This window comes from Lithobates pipiens, unplaced genomic scaffold (genome assembly GCF_037356315.1).
Source record: "Lithobates pipiens isolate NorthernLeopardFrog02 unplaced genomic scaffold, aLitPip1_a1.2 Scaffold_1, whole genome shotgun sequence".
NCBI classification, from domain to species: Eukaryota; Metazoa; Chordata; class Amphibia; order Anura; family Ranidae; genus Lithobates; species Lithobates pipiens.
The window spans coordinates 252621680-252634662 of NW_027507685.1; the positions used below are offsets into that span (position 1 = coordinate 252621680).

At 47.9% G+C, this 12983-nt stretch overlaps 1 protein-coding gene across 16 annotated transcripts in view; it reads left to right on the top strand.

Annotated features, from left to right (window-relative positions):
- LOC143986708 (uncharacterized) overlaps positions 1-12983 on the top strand; it is a 123356-nt gene that overhangs the window by 95184 nt on the left and 15189 nt on the right. For 15 of the 16 annotated variants that reach the window (XR_013276566.1, XM_077485118.1, XM_077485138.1 and 12 more), the window contains one exon: positions 3649-3817. The gene's annotated coding sequence lies outside the window, so the exon portion shown is untranslated. The remainder of the gene's footprint in view (positions 1-3648; positions 3818-12983) is intronic. The other variant, XM_077485184.1, reaches the window with a different exon arrangement.

A 12983-nucleotide genomic window follows, 5' to 3' on the forward strand; every position in this document is an offset into this window, starting at 1 on the left:
TTCTATAATAATGAGCAACAATGCAGAGAATACAGAATCGCCTCCTTCTCCTTCCGACACAAGACTCTGTCTGAGCTCCAACAGCCGGGGAGCTGGTTTATATGAGATTCTGTCACCGTGACAACCATATGCAAATGAGGTCACATGACTCTGCCAACTGCTGTGTGCCTTGTCTGGTATCAGTTGGTGTGTTGCCATGACGATGTGCAAATGAGGTCCATCCCAACTGGTAAACAACTTCCCCCCCCCCCTAATAAAAATAAATGCAGACATTTTGTGATTTATTTAAATCGGATTTCTTTCATGTTTAATACCTCCAGTCTATAATAAAATCATTTTATTCATGTCTGTAGACTCAATTCACAAAGTTGTTACATCAGCATGAGCTGTTCTGTTTTCAGCTCAGTGACCTTTCAAATCTGCTGGCTGTTTTCAAAAAAATAACTGACGCTTTTTTTTTTTATTATTTAAAGTGGAGGTCCACCCTAAAGTGGACCGTCCGCTCATCGGAACCCTCCCCCCCTCCGGCGCCACAATTGGCACCTTTCAGGGGGGAGGGGGGTGCAGATACCTGTACAGTACAGGTATCTGCACCCACTTCCGGGATAGCTCTCTGCAGAAAGGGGCGTATATTACGCCCCTTTCCACAAGTGCCCGCCCCTTTCTGCAAGTGCCCCGCTGCCTGCTGGGAAAACACACAGATCCCAGAGGCAGCGGGGACCGTCCTTATTGCGCAGCGCGGCTCGCGCATGCGCAGTAGGGAACCGGGAAATGAAGCCGAAAGGCTCCGTTTCCTGATTCCTATACCCAAGATGGCGGCGGCAGCACCCAAGAGACGATCTACAGATCAGCTTCGGGTGCCGACATCGCGGGCGCGCTGGACAGGTAAGTGTCACTATTTTAAAAGTCAGCAGCTGCAGTATTTGTAGCTGCTGGCTTTTAAAAAAAAAAAAAACGCGGACTCCCGCTTTAACATTTTCATGCCTAAGCTTTTTTTTTTTTTTTTGGGGAGATTTGTTGCTTACAAGATATAATCTATATTTTTTGCTAGAAAAATTCTTCAAACCCCCAAACATTTTATATATATATATATATATATATATATATATATATATATATATATATATATATATATATATATATATATATATATATATATTTTAGCATAGACCCTAGAGAATAAAATGGCGATCGTTGCAATATTTTATGTCACACAGTATTTGCGCAGTGGTCTTTCAAACGCAATTTTTGGGGAAACAAATACACTTTAATGTTTTTTTTTTTTCATTAAAGTTAGCCCAATTTTTTAGTATAATGTGAAAGATGATGTTATGCCCAGTAAATAAATACCTAACATGTCACGCTTTAAAATTGCACACACTCGTGGAATCACGCAGAACTTTGGTAGTTAAAAATCTCCATAAGCGACTCTTTAAATTTTTTGTTACAGTTTACGTTTTTAGAGGTACAGAGGAGGTCTTGTGCTAGAATTATTGTTCTTGTTATAAAGTTTGCCAGGATACCTCACATATGTGGTTTAAACCTCGTTTACATATGCGGACGCGACCCAGGTATGCATTCGCTTCTGCATGCGAGCAAGCGGGCCGGGGGCGCTTTCATTTTATTTTATTGTTAATTTAATTTTTTTATCACTTTTATTTTTATTACAAGGAATGTAAACATCCCTTGTAATGGGAATAAGACATGACAGGTCCTCTTTATGGAGAGATGTGGAGTCTGTAAGACCTCACATCTCTCCTCTGGGCTGGAAAGCCTGAGATCAAAAAAATATATGTAGCACTAACCCCCAAAGGAGCTGCTGGTTTGATTGGGCTTACCGTTACCTTCTTCACCTCGATTTGTGTCTAGGGGGTTCCCGTGGTAGATGGCCCAGAAACTTTAGAGACCGATGACAGATCCACTTAAAGGGATTTTTATTTGCAAAAACGTTGTTAACGAACAGTCTCTTAGTATAGGATCAGAGGGTTAGGAAGAAAGTTCAGGTACTCTTAGTGTCAAAGTCAATAATAAAGAACTTGCTTACTTCAACTAAATCCAGAGAATAGCCATTCACAGCTGGATGGTCACTCAAGTTGGACAGTCCCTCTCTCACAAGACCTAGCAGCCAACAAGGTGCTTAAATCAGGAATAAGTCTCTGCCACAGACGTTATTGTAGAACATGTAGGAAACTAGGACTTGTAGAACACTCGTGTGATACCTGGATCTTTCAGCCGGTTTGTTGATACCCACGAGGTTGGTTTCACTTAGGTCCCTCAGGCTCACCAGGCTCTTGCTAAGAAGCCAACCCGTACGTGGCCTTCTTCTGAAGAGTCCTCCCCTGGATAGCTACGAAGTTGCCGGGCCTCCACAACTACCGGAGACGGCACCGGACCACCCCGGAATCCTTTCTTTAGTTTCCTTGCCTTGGGATAGCCAGCCCTGAGGTGTAAAGTCGGGTGGATCTGCACCCCAGGCCATAGCCTTCCCAGGGGGCTGGTCAGGAGGATCAGGACCATGGAGTCAGAACGTACTTCTGGACCGGAAACCCCAAACCACGTGACATCCACATCTTAAGTACCCTCGCCCAGAAAGCACAGCAAGAGTGACACTCCCACTGGGTGGGCTCCGAGAGAAAGTAACCTTAAAGCACCCAACCAGACTGTGGTTCCATGCCTGCCAGAAGAGACGGTGCCCCCTATGGTCAGGCTGAACACCCTATAGTCCAGTCAGACTGATGCTGAGGTCCAAATTTGGAATAATTTTACCCAAACCAAACTGCAGTTCAGGTGTAACATTACATTTTAAAAACATAGCTCGTGCTCTTCAGGAGCCGGCGCTATATATATATATATAAAAAATCTCAGGCTTTCATTTACTTCCGTCGGCCCAGATGTGACATCATAACGTCGTGCCCGGGCCTCTGAGGGTCATAGAGACTGCCGGGGACCATCTGGCATTTGGTTCTCTCTATGGCTAACTTCAGGCACCGGCGGGTTCCTTCCTATGTGTTCGGCGAGCCGCTAGAAGCACCTGTAAGAACGATCAAGCAGCTGAACAGTGTGAATGTGAATGGTGTGATTTCCTGCAGTAGTTTGTGTCTCTGCCCCTCCCACAATGAGGAGATTTCCTGTAGTAGTTTGTGTCTCTGCCCCTCCCACAATGGGGGGCTTTCCTGCAGTAGTTTGTGTCTCTGCCCCTCCCACAATGGGGAGATTTCCTGCAGTAGTTTGTGTCTCTGCCCCTCCCACAATGGGGAGATTTCCTGTAGTAGTTTGTGTCTCTGCCCCTCCCACAATGGGGAGATTTCCTGCAGTAGTTTGTGTCTCTGCCCCTCCCACAATGGGGAGATTTCCTGCAGTAGTTTGTGTCCCTGCCCCTCCCACAATGGGGAGATTTCCTGTAGTAGTTTGTGTCTCTGCCCCTCCCACAATGGGGAGATTTTCTGCAGTAGTTTGTGTCTCTGCCCCTCCCACAATGGGGAGATTTCCTGCAGCATTTGTCCGGAGCTGGGAATTCCTGCAGGAAGATCGCTCCCCTGGATAGATAAGTACAAGAATCAGACTTGGGATAACACTATAATGTACATGACAAAAACCAAAGTTTTGGGAGAAGCTTTATAACATTATTTCTACAATTTGTTTTCTTAGGTGAAGTTTTACCCTCTCCTGTCATTTATCCTTTGAGCAGACTCCATCGTACAGCAGACACACCCTGACTGTGGACTCCGGGGCCCAACATGCTAAAGAGATCCTGATCTGGAGACAACAGAGCCTGCAAGTCACTCTCAGCAAGTACAAGCACCCGTACAGGAAGCAGGTACTCCGCCCCCGCTTACTGCATCTCTACCAATCAGAAACAGGACCTCAGGGGAGGGTTCCTTTCAACTCACCAATCCCTCCCCCACATATTTACCAATCTCACCTCACATATACAGCAATCTCCCCTCCCCTCACATATATACCCATGGTTTATTACATGTTTTATTCTTCCTCCACTAGATGGCGACACAACACCATATTTCTACTAATATTAATTTTAGCTTTACCAATTTACTAGTTCAATAAAGCCAGATTCTATGAAGTGCAGCTTCCGCTTGTGCCGGCACACCAAGGACCTCTTATGTCACTGTTGGTGTAATCCAGGCACTGTAGGGGCAATTTGGTTAAAAGTCAGTTAACCTGCCAGTCTGTTTATGTTATGGACTGTGGGAGAAAACTGGGTCCTCCATAGGAAGCAACACAGGGGGAGTATACATACTTTACATTGTAGCAAAGCGTCATTTCTTCAGTGTTGTCACATGAGAAGATAGAATAAAATATTTACAAAAATGTGAGGGGTGTACTGACTTTTGTGAGATACTGTATATACATATTTTGTATAAATCCATGTAGGACAGATGTGCCTTCATTTTCCCCTACACTATGTGGGCTGCACCTTGGAAACCTGGCCTGTTCTTTGAATGCTTCCCTTGGCCTGGACGGGTTCTCCTGCTTCAGCCCCGGGTCAGACATTCGTTGCACATCCCCATTCCACATTTACATGCTGGTTTTTCTTGAGCCGACTTGTAAGTATTCCATTTTTTTTCCCCCCTGACAAGGAGTTATTATTAATTTTTCATATTTACATTTTTAGATTTTACCTAGCATCAGGCTTCTGATGAAGTGGACTTGATCCACGAAATGCGTTAAGCCCTAGAATGCCAAGATATTTTATTCATTATAATCTGCCTACTATTATCAATTTAATGTGAATTTATTCCATTTATTATGAATTTCCTATTTGTCGGCTCTCATCTGTTTTTATCTCATTTTATTATCATCTGAAACTGCAATCATGTATGATCATGGAATGTCTAATCATGACTGTCTTCATAAATATACAACTACATGTACTCTATGTATGATTATTATTATTGATTTAGGTGACAAGCCTCAATTAATGTCCCAGAACCTTTGCTATTTTTGCTTCTATGTATAAAACAGGGATGGAGACATGTCACTATGGGTGTGCCGGGTCATAACTTGTATTTTCTATGACCTATATACAGAGGGGTCGCTGACCTATATACAAAGGGGTCACTGACCTATATACAGAGGGGTCACTGACCTATATACAGAGGGGTCACTGACCTATATACAGAGGGGTCACTGACCTATATACAGAGGGGTCACTGACCTATATACAGAGGGGTCGCTGACCTATATACAAAGGGGTCACTGACCTATATACAGAGGGGCGACTGACCTATATACAGAGGGGCGACTGACCTATATACAGAGGGGCGACTGACCTATATACAGAGGGGCGACTGAGCTATATACAGAGGGGCGACTGACTGACCTATATACAGAGGGATGACTGACCTATATACAGAGGGATGACTGACCTATATACAGAGGGATGACTGACCTATATACAGAGGGGCGACTGACCTATATACAAAGGGGCGACTGACCTATATACAAAGGGGCGACTGACCTATATACAAAGGGGTGACTGACCTATATACAAAGGGGCGACTGACCTATATACAGAGGGGCGACTGACCTATATACAGAGGGGCGACTGACCTATATACAGAGGGGCGACTGACCTATATACAGAGGGGCGACTGACCTATATACAAGGGGTTGACTGACCTATAGACAAAGGGGTCACTGGTACAGGAGGAGTAACATTGATTTCTTGATCTCTGATCTATATAGAGCAGTCAGAGATCCCTGATCTATATACAGAGGGGTCAGAGGTCACTGATCTATATACAGAGGGGTCAGAGGTCACTGATCTATATTCAGAGGGGTCATGCCAGGGTTCACACAAGATTATTCATCAATATATAGGAGGGTCAGGGGTCACATAGTATCTCTCATCTATGCAAAGGGGTCACATAGGATCTCATCTATGCACAGGGGTCAGGGGTCACATAGGATCTCATCTATGCACAGGGGTCAGGGGTCACATAGGATCTCATCTATGCACAGGGGTCAGGGGTCAGACCGTGGGCTGCACTTCTCTAATGAAGCTGTAAATCTGGTTGGTTTCTATGGACAACAGTCTCCTCCCACCACCTATCAGGGAACTCCAGGGAACACACCGATTGAACAAAACACTAAATATGTGTTTTTGCTCCTGTCTGTGTCCCCATCGGAAACATTTCCTCTCACTTCCTGTCACTTCAACCCTTTCCCTGCTCTGTCCATAAAGATTTGGCTAAAGTTGGCTTTCGCCAGTCTATGTAATCTGATGAGATTTCTGGTGTCGCCTCCAAACCCCAAACTTCTCACCCACAGCCAAGCATCTAGAAATGGCTCTGCTCTGCTCCTGCACGAGCGAGATATATGAACCAAAATCTGCCCAAAACTCCCCCGATGTAATGACAGCACAGCAGACAGACCAGGTGAGCAGAACAGAAGGTTTATTATACAGAATAGAAGATGATTGGTGGAGCAGTTTTAGGTACAAATATGATAAATAAATAACAGATTCTGAAGTCGGAGCTGACTGCTGGCCTCCTGGGTCTTGTAGCAACGACGTGATTGGCTGGTTGGTGGTCCCCAGGCCTCCTATCAGGGAGGTGATTGGCTGGTTAGTGGCACCCGCATCTTGTACCAGGAAAGCGATTGGCTGACCGTTTGCTTCTGGGTCTTCATTGGCAGAAATCTCATCAATTGTCCTTATGTTTGATTAATCCTTCGCTGATCAGGTCAGGAATTTCCACCACCGGCCACGAGCCCAGCTGAGAGACGCAGAGGAAAGAGTTACCGGGAGTGCCGGGAATGTCCAGGAGAAGGAAATCACTTCCACATATTACAAGTGCCATCGATTTTATATCCAGATCTATTGTATTTATTTCAGTTTGGGGGGGGGGGGGGAGGGGTATGAAGAGTTAAATTCTGATTGGGTCCTGTCTGTGACCCCCCGGGGAGATTTTCCTGTCCCTATGACATCTGTTTTGTCACCATGATAAGAAGTTTAAATTCCTCCTGCCTGCAGCAGACTGAGGAAATCTCAGACTAGGCAAAGGCACAGACTGGAGATCAAGGATGGCTTATTAACGATAAAAGGTGAGAGGGCGGGGGGTCACCGGGACAGGAAGTGAGAGGGCAGGGGGGTCACCGGGACAGGAAGTGAGAGGGTGGGGGTGTCACCGGGACAGGAAGTGAGAGGGTGGGATTTGTCACCAGGACAGGAAGTGAGAGGGTGGGAGTGTCACCGGGGCAGGAAGTGAGAGGGTGGGATTTGTCACCGGGACAGGAAGTGAGAGGATGGGGGTGTCACCGGGGCAGGAAGTGAGAGGGTGGGGGTGTCACCGGGACAGGACGTGAGAGGGTGGGGTGTCACCGGGACAGGAAGTGAGAGGGTGGGGGTGTCACCAGGGCAGGAAGTGAGAAGGTGGGGTGTATTTGGAGGTGATGGGGGAGGGGTCCCCTGGTGCAGATGTTGGGGTGTATAAAGGTCCCGGTGATGGGGGAGGGGTGTAGGGAGTTCCCCTCACACGTCACGCCCGGTGTCCTCCATCTTCCCCCGGTGTCCGCTGTCCGGTCTCTTTAAGGTGTGCTATCATATAAGGTCCCCCATCCGATAGTGTCCGCTGTGTACATGCGCAGTACACAGCCACAGATTCCGAAAATTGCAGAGGATGAACGGCGCCTGCGCCGTGAGACCAGGTTCTATCCCCACCATCCAAGTGGACATAGAGTAGGAATATAAAAGAGCCGAGGGCAGCGAGGCCGAGCCCGAAGCGTGGCGAGCTCGCCCGCGAGGAGCCCTCTAATATTCAAAGCCCTATGTCCGCTTGGATGGTGGGGCTACCATCTCCACTCACGGTGCAGGCGCCGTTCAGCTTCAGAGATTTTCCGAAGCTTCGTTTGCTCCGTACTGCACATGCGCAGTACGGGGCGGACACTATATGATGGCCGGACACTATATGGCAGAACACTGGTCTTTCCTCTGAGCTCCTCCCCCTCTCGGTACATCACCGCTGCGCAGGGTAGCATCTCTCTCCCCCTTACCCGGAAGTCACTCCCATCTTACTAGTTACTACACCCAACATTTGTATGCAGTCATCCTACAGTCAGAAGGCGGCGAGCGGACATCTTTATACACCCACCGCAGTCTTACATTTCACTATTATTGTTACAAATAATCTGATCATATATAGTGATATACAGCAGTGGTCATCAACCCTGTCCTCTGGGCCCACTAACAGACCAGGTTGTATGTATTACCTTGGGGGAAGATACAGACTAGAATACTGCAATCACTGAGCAGCAAATGATATCACCTGGGATGTATTTCAGTTATCTTGCAAACCTTGCCTGTTAGTGGGCCCTGAGGACAGGGTTGATGACCCCTGATATACAGGATTTAGAAATCCCTGTCATTGTTTTGAGGTTTTTAAAAGCAGCGGTGTTTTGTCAGATCAGTGGGTTTGTCACTTCTTAAAAAAATTACTTCAAAACAATTTCATGGATTTCTAAATCTTGTATATCACTATATAAAATCAGATTATATGAAAAAATATTTGTGAAGTGTAAGACTTCGGTGGGTGTATAAAGATGTCCGCTTGCCGCCTTCTGAATATAGGCTTAATGCATACAAGTGTGGGGTGTACCAAGATGGCCGCGACCAAACGTCACTTCCGGTATGGATTATTTTGGTCACCATGGACACGCAGTACAGGACGGTGCTCTGCTCGTTTCTGGGATGCTGGGTGTTGTGCTCTGTGCTCAGTGAGGGGCGCTTGGTGGGCTCTCAGGCTTTTTTCTGGGGGGGGGGGGGAGATCTGTATGGACTTGTCATGGTGGTCCTTATCACCGGACATTCCTGTGTTTATATTCTGTACTCCTCTGAGGAGATTTCACCTCACTTCCTGTCTTGGGGACACCTTCTGAGGAGAAGACATCTCCATCCATACAGAACAAGAACAATACTATAGAACGGGCAGAGATCCCCCCAGAGTCCATTATTATGGGGGTCTCCGTCAGGTTCTGTTATTATGAGGGTCTCTATCAGGTTCTATTATTATGGGGGTCTCTATCGGGTTCTATTATTATGGGGGTCTCTATCAGGTTTTGGTATTTTGAGGGTCTCAATCAGTTGAGGACCTGAATGGTGGGATCATGGTGGGTTGGTTGTTCTTTCCCATGGTGCACCTTCTATGGGAGTCGCTCACACATCGCAGGAACACATTTATGTCTCGCAGTGCCAGTCGCTGTCAGTGGCAGCCCAATGAGGGATCGCACCCGCTGTGCACTTCCTCACCGGAAATTGCGCATGTCTGATTTTCCCTCTATAGTGCTGCGTTGCCAACATAACACATCGCCATCCGTCGTCTTGGTGTGAGTGCCCCCTCAGTCCTGTCCTATGATTACCATTCACTAGATTCCACCAATCAGTAGCTGATGATGGTTGGAGGTGATCCGGATCCATCCAGAACACCATGGCTCCGGTGAGGACCGCTCTCAGCAAGAACTGAGCACCCCATAAATAGGTCACCCAGAGTTTAAAGTGGTTGTAAACCCTTACAAACCACTTTGACCTACAGGTAAGCCTAGATTAAGGCTTACCTGTAGGTCCAAGAAATATCTCCTAAACCTACATGGTTTAGGAGATATTTGCCCGAAGACAGGCACCTCTGTCTACGGCGCATGCGCCATAGACAGCGGCGTGCAGGCGCACTGAGCGCAGCATTTCCAACAATGGAGCTGCCGCGCGTGTCATCTCCCGTGCGCATGCGCGGGAGTGACGTTGTCGCGGCTTCGCCGAATGACAGCGGCGGAGCTGCGAGACCCCACGAGAAGATGGATGTGCCGGACTACAGGGGACAGCGGTGACTTCGCTGGCTCCTGTGTCAGGTAAGTGACACATAATGGGCTACTATGCGATGCGATGTGATGCGATGCATAGTAGTCCATTATGCTTTGCCTTTGCAGGGAATGAAAGAGGAAGTAAACCCATCAGGGTTTACTTCCTCTTTAAGGTCCACGTAGAAGAAGTCTAATCGAGGCGCCGGACCAAAAGTCCAAGAGCCCCAAATCTTTTCACGTTATTGTTCACCCATAACAAGACAAGATGGGCAACCAATGCGTTTTGGGGGCTGAAAGCAGGGCTCGAGTCCTGTGGGAACGGCGTCCCTGCACTTTTTTCACAGCAGGAACGCCGTTCCCTTTGCAGGACCAGAGCCGCCCGAGGCTCTAGCACAGCCTGCTAGCTGTGGTGTCTTCACAGAGCTGACATCGGAAGAGCAGCACAGTGATGCACGGAGGGCAGGGGCTGGCCCAGTTAACTGATTGGTTAATAGAACAGCTCTGCAATCTATCAACCAATCAGTTACCTGGGGCAGGTCCCGCCCTCTGTCCATCCCTTTGCTGCACTTCCGATGTCAGCTCTGTGCCTCCGATGTCATCTGCTGTGTCCTGTGTAAGGTAAGACAGGGAAGAGGGAAGAGGGCACTGTTATGAAGGAGGGAGGGGGAAAGTATCAGAAACTGAAAGGAATGAGGAGGGGTGATATAAAAGGGAGGCAGGGCAGGAATGTGAAGGGGGGTTCTACAAAGGGGGTGAGGACAGGAATGTAAAGGGGGTACCATAAAGGGGGTGAGGAAAGGAATGTGAAGAAGGGTGCTATAAAAGGGGCTGAGGACAGGTTTAAAATTTTAAAACTGGCTACTTGGTCATCTTCTGTAGTATGTTGCATTCACAGTCTGGTCATCTCCTGTAGTCGCATTCGCAGTCTGGTCATCTCCTGTAGTCGCAGTCTGGTCATCTCTTGTACTATGTCGCATTCGCAGTCTGGTCATCTCCTGTAGTCGCAGTCTGGTCATCTCTTGTACTATGTCGCATTCGCAGTCTGGTCATCTCCTGTAGTCGCAGTCTGGTCATCTCTTGTACTATGTCGCATTCGCAGTCTGGTCATCTCTTGTACTAAGTCGCATTCGCAGTCTGGTCATCTCCTGTACTATGTCGCATTCGCAGTCTCTGGTCATCTCCTGTAGTCGCATTCGCAGTCTGGTCATCTCCTGTAGTCGCATTCGCAGTCTGGTCATCTCCTGTACTATGTCGCATTCGCAGTCTGGTCATCTCCTGTACTATGTCGCATTCGCAGTCTGGTCATCTCCTGTAGTCGCATTCGCAGTATGGTCATCTTCTGTACTATGTCGCATTCGCAGTCTGGTCATCTCCTGTAGTCGCATTCGCAGTCTGGTCATCTCCTGTAGTCGCATTCGCAGTCTGGTCATCTCCTGTAGTCGCATTCGCAGTCTGGTCATCTCCTGTAGTCGCATTCGCAGTCTGGTCATCTCCTGTACTATGTCGCATTCGCAGTCTGGTCATCTCCTGTACTATGTCGCATTCGCAGTCTGGTCATCTCCTGTAGTCGCATTCGCAGTCTGGTCATCTCCTGTACTATGTCGCATTCGCAGTCTCTGGTCATCTCCTGTAGTCGCATTCGCAGTCTGGTCATCTCCTGTAGTCGCATTCGCAGTCTTGTCATCTCCTGTACTATGTCACATTTGCAGTCTGGTCATCTCCTGTAGTCGCATTCGCAGTCTGGTCATCTCCTGTAGTCGCATTCGCAGTCTGGTCATCTCCTGTAGTCGCATTCGCAGTCTGGTCAACTCCTATAGTCGCATTCACAGTCTGGTCATCTCCTGTAGTCGCATTCGCAGTCTGGTCATCTCCTGTAGTCGCAGTCTGGTCTCTTGTACTATGTCGCATTCGCAGTCTGGTCATCTCCTGTACTATGTCGCATTTGCAGTCTAGTCATCTCCTGTAGTCGCATTCGCAGTCTGGTCATCTCCTGTACTATGTCGCATTCGCAGTCTGGGTTTCTCCTGTACTATGTCGCATTCGCAGTCTCTGGTCATCTCCTGTACTATGTGGCATTCGCAGTCTCTGGTCATCTCCTGTAGTCGCATTCGCAGTCTGGTCATCTCCTGTACTATGTCGCATTCACAGTCTGGTCATCTCCTGTACTATGTCGCATTCGCAGTCTGGTCATCTCCTGTAGTCGCATTCGCAGTCTGGTCATCTCCTGTAGTCGCATTCGCAGTCTGGTCATCTCCTGTAGTCGCATTCGCAGTCTGGTCATCTCCTGTAGTCACATTCGCAGTCTGGTCATCTCCTGTAGTCACATTCGCAGTCTGGTCAACTCCTGTAGTCACATTCGCAGTCTGGTCATCTCCTGTAGTCACATTCGCAGTCTGGTCATCTCCTGTACTATGTCGCATTCGCAGTCTCTGGTCATCTCCTGTAGTCGCATTCGCAGTCTGGTCATCTCCTGTAGTCGCATTCGCAGTCTGGTCATCTCCTGTAGTCACATTCGCAGTCTGGTCATCTCTTGTACTATGTTGCATTTGCAGTCTGGTCATCTCCTGTAGTCACATTCACAGTCTGGTCATCTCCTGTAGTCGCAGTCTGGTCATCTCCTGTACTATGTCGCATTTGCAGTCTCTGGTCATCTCCTGTAGTCGCATTCGCAGTCTCTGGTCATCTCCTGTAGTCGCATTCGCAGTCTGGTCATCTCCTGTAGTCGCAGTCTGGTCATCTCCTGTACTATGTCGCATTTGCAGTCTAGTCATCTCCTGTAGTCGCATTCCCAGTCTTGTCATCTCCTGTAGTCGCATTCGCAGTCTGGTCATCTCCTGTAGTCGCAGTCTGGTCATCTCTTGTACTATGTCGCATTCGCAGTCTGGTCATCTCCTGTACTATGTCGCATTTGCAGTCTAGTCCTCTCCTGTAGTCGCATTCGCAGTCTGGTCATCTCCTGTAGTCGCATTCGCAGTCTGGTCATCTCCAGTACTATGTCGCATCCGCAGTCTCTGGTCATCTCCTGTAGTCGCATTCGCAGTCTGGTCATCTCCTGTAGTCGCATTCGCAGTCTGGTCATCTCCTGTAGTCGCATTCGCAGTCTGGTCATCTCCTGTAGTCGCAGTCTGGTCATCTCCTGTACTATGTCGCATTCGCAGTCTAGTCATCTCTTG